Below are 4,001 nucleotides of genomic sequence, written 5' to 3'. Positions count from 1 at the left end.
GTGTTTCTCTAACCCACGTCCAAGTTTTGCCCAGAAAGGTGCTTTGCCAGGTGACCTGCTCAGACTCCTGTGAGGGAAATCACCGGTCTCCTGCAAGGACACACAAAAGGCAGCAGCACAAACAGGACCAGCTGTGGGAAAGTGGGGTGTGATTTCGGAGGCTGTCCAGAGCTTTGCCAGTAGCTAAAGACCCCAGACCCCAGTACAGCAATGGCTCTTCAACAGCTGTAGAATTTATCCCCAGTTTAGACACATCTACTTATAGCCATTTTATAAACTTTCCAAGAGAGAAAAGTAAAATTCCACCAAGAAAGCGAGGTTTTCTCTCTCAGCTGCGCCTGGACCCCCACAGTTTGCTCTTCTGCATCTGTTAAATATCGCTGGGCAAGCGATTAATGACCGAAATACTCTGTCCAAGCACTGTTACAGGCAGCAGAGAACAATTTTCTCCCGGGTCTTGGGTCCCTGCTGCAAGATGCCTTGGAGCGAGAAAGGAAAGAGCCAGAATTGTGCCATCTAGTGACCCGAGGAGAGCGAGCACCTGTCCCCGGCCCCATCCTCTTCCTCCCCGTGCAAAAGCCTTTAGCCTATAATCCAGAGTCTTCAGATGACAATAAAAAACAGATTAATGAGCATTTCTATTATTTTCCCATCTTTTGTGTGCAACCCTCCTGGCAGCCCTGACCGATCCCCTGTTACAACTCAGCTGTCTTTGGTTTTGCTCTATTTTGCCTGAGAGCCAGTTTATGACTTTATTATTCAGCTCTTGATGTGCAGAGGTGAAAGTCCAGCCATGCGCCTCACCACATTCTCTTTGTCTTTTGCTTCCAGATGGTCACCAAGCAATTAGCTCCTCTGCACTGCTCCTGTTTCCCCCTCTCAAGGCTTACTGACGAGTTCCCCCACAAATACATCTGCCTTCCAGTGTTTTCTGGGTTTTTCTAGAGCAGTTTGCCATTTCTTCTCAAAGTCAGTAGGAAGTATAAGTCAGAGGATGAGTGGCAGCCAGAGGTCCACAGCAGAACAAGTGCTTTCCCAATGCATGGAATTAAGAACAAGTGCTAAGGTGATGAATTATAAAGAAATGGCTCATCTTTCCTTATACTCTGGAAACATCAGCCAAACAGTGTTAACTGCCCTCATTAAGGGCTGAGTGCTTACAAAAGCATAACATGCCAAGCAAAATCTCTGCTTTTGTAAGAATGGGAACACAGGTCTGGAGAAACCTTGCCATTCTGCTGGAGCACCTGGGAATAAGGGGGCAGGCTGGGAGAAGCAGCTTTCGTAGGCAGCGGTAGGTCAGTGGGGCCATCCCAAATACATTTGTAGAAGGAAGGAACCCATCCTTTTCTCCATTTCAATGATCAGGAAGCCAAGGACCAGGGCAGTGCCCACTGAGTTCCCACTCAGGGTACTCTCCTTCCCCACCCCAAGCCAACAGCAAGGTCAGTTTACGCCCCCCCAAGCAACCCTACACAAACTCTGTTTGCAGATGGGTCCAGCTGGAGCCTAATTTTGTGACAGTAGCTTTCTTTACTATAAGCCAGTTGATGCAGTTTTCATGGAATAATTTCATTCCTTTTGTGAGTAATTAAAGCACCCCAAACATGAAGCTGAATGCACTTGAATGCACACTAGTAGCACGGAAACACAAACCTGTTTCCCACAAATGTTTCTGCAAGAGCAAGCAGCCTCCTGGGTGCACTGCTGAAAGCCACGCTTGCCCTCTGTTGGGTGGCTGGGGAAGGATTTATTGCCTCGGTAATGAGTGCCGCTTACTGGACCTTGTGAAATAGGGATGCAGAGTGATGGAGGCATTGAAACCAGAGCAATTCTTGCTTGTTAGCCTCTCCAGCCATCTGATTAGAAGGTGACATTCAATGAAATTAAAGGCAGCAATTTATTTAGAGCCGAGCAATTAATAAGCAGGAGATGGTAATGTTTTATGCAGCTTATAATGCAGACAACCTGTGGAGTTCACTTCCACGAAGGGGTCACTGAAGCAAATGCCGTGTGTAGGTGGGAAGGAAGTGATGGCTGATTTAATGCCCACTAGCAGGCTATGCAAGCTGAAGTGACAAACATAATCAAATCTCATGCTTCGGGGCATAAATTGAAGGGGTTGAGTAGTGGAAGCAGTTATGTATATAAAGGGTTTGATCCTGAGAGGTGCTGATTACCTGCAATTCTTACTAAGTTCAGCCAGCGAAAGGACACTCAGGAATTGCTCGACTTCTCCGCTGGCTGAGACTGTACTTGCTAATTTTCCTTATTAATAAACCCTGTAATTTTTTACCCTGCTGGCACAAACATTCATTTTGCTACAGTAACATTTATTTCCCTTCACACAGGAGTCAAACATTAAAGCTGCCTCTAAAATAAGATTTTATGGAGATAATTTGTGGTGGTGCTGGCAGAGAATTTGTCTCCCAAAATATGCTATAATTCTTTTAGCGAAGGTACTTATATAGCCTCGTTATGAGAATATGTGAGCACTTCATAACCTTTAGTGGATTTATCCTCCTAGTTTCCTTCCTGAGCAGGAGAACAGGTACTAACCCCACTCTACAGGTGGGGAGCTGCTCCACGAGGCAGGCTGGGGGCTTCCATTAATCTTTTGGGGTACCTAAGATGGACGCAGCTGCCCACTTTGACTGTGAGCTCGTGGCTCCGCAGGCACGTGATGCACGGCACTAGGTGTGACATTTACCTTCTGCACCAAGAGGCGTCTGATTGCAGCGCTCAGCCCTTGCCATTGAGAGAGCAGAGGTAGAGAGGTCAGGCAGGCTGAATCCAGCCTTCAGTGACCTGCCCGTGACAAACAAAGGAAATTTTTGCTTTCATCTGGAATCCAGCTAAGGGGAAAATTTGGCATCTTTCCTCTGTAATTTGAGAACTAGGCAGGCTAATACCTCCTACGAATGGCTTAGGCAGAGCTGATCCTGCTTGGGTATAAGGCAGTCTTCTTGAAGTGTCTTCCCATCCTGTCTGCAGTGGTCACCTCAAAGAAAACGGCATTCTTTATCCTAATAAATTTCTGTAGCTAAGCACCAAATACCTAACCCCATAATTCATGTCTGTGGGGAGCTGCCATGTGGGTCCTGGGCCATTCAAAGCCTGTAGGTCTGCAATGCTAGGGCAAGAGTAGCTGGGGACAGTCACCATGAAATTAAGAACAGCTTAAATGAGCAAACTCACTTTTTTTCATGTTCTGTAGCCAGCTGCTCCTGCCACTGCCTACTCCCCCCATAATCCCCATCTCTCGCTTTCCCTCCCTGGCCATAAATTTGCTGCCTTTTGCACTAGACAAATCTGATATGCTGTGCTAAATATTTTAAATGTGGCAAACAATCCTTCATCGCATAGTGGCATGATTGCATTACAATGTATTAGAACAACATGACTTTGCCAGAGGGTGTTTGTTGGCACCGTGCCGAGTGAAGGAGGGAGCAGAAGTTTGAGAAGTAACTATCAAGTCATTTATCAACATTCAGTCCTAAAACACACGGGGTTGCACCAGCTGAAGCATCCTTAGAGAGATAAATCTGGAGGCTGAGCCAGAAACCCCGAATATAGACAGACCTTTGAAGGAACTTCTTGAAATCCAGAGCCCTAACAAAATGCCAAGCTGAGCTCCTGTGACAGATTCAACACATGCTTTTGGCATTTATTCTGTTGCATTTTGTCTCCCCTTTTAGGTTCAGACGAAATATGTGCTGCTTTTCAGTCCCTCGGCCAACCTGTGGAAAGGGCTGATTTGATCTCACACTACGGTAGCATAATGCAAGATCTCCGATGAACCAAGTGGAATCGCAGAAAGCCAACACATGGCATCTAGAGCTTGTTTTCCTTCATAATATCCTCATAGGATGGAGGCAACTCAGTTCCCCCATGGCTGAACCGTGGGGCAGGAGAAGAGGACATCTCCGCAGTCATGCAGGGGCTTGGAGATCCGGAGAACGGGCACTGAGGCCTTTCACTTGCTGGAAAAAAGCAAAGCC

This window comes from Pygoscelis adeliae, unplaced genomic scaffold, assembly GCF_000699105.1.
Source record: "Pygoscelis adeliae isolate BGI_AS28 unplaced genomic scaffold, ASM69910v1 Scaffold161, whole genome shotgun sequence".
In the NCBI taxonomy this organism is placed as follows: Eukaryota; Metazoa; Chordata; class Aves; order Sphenisciformes; family Spheniscidae; genus Pygoscelis; species Pygoscelis adeliae.
This window is presented reverse-complemented; position numbering follows the sequence as displayed.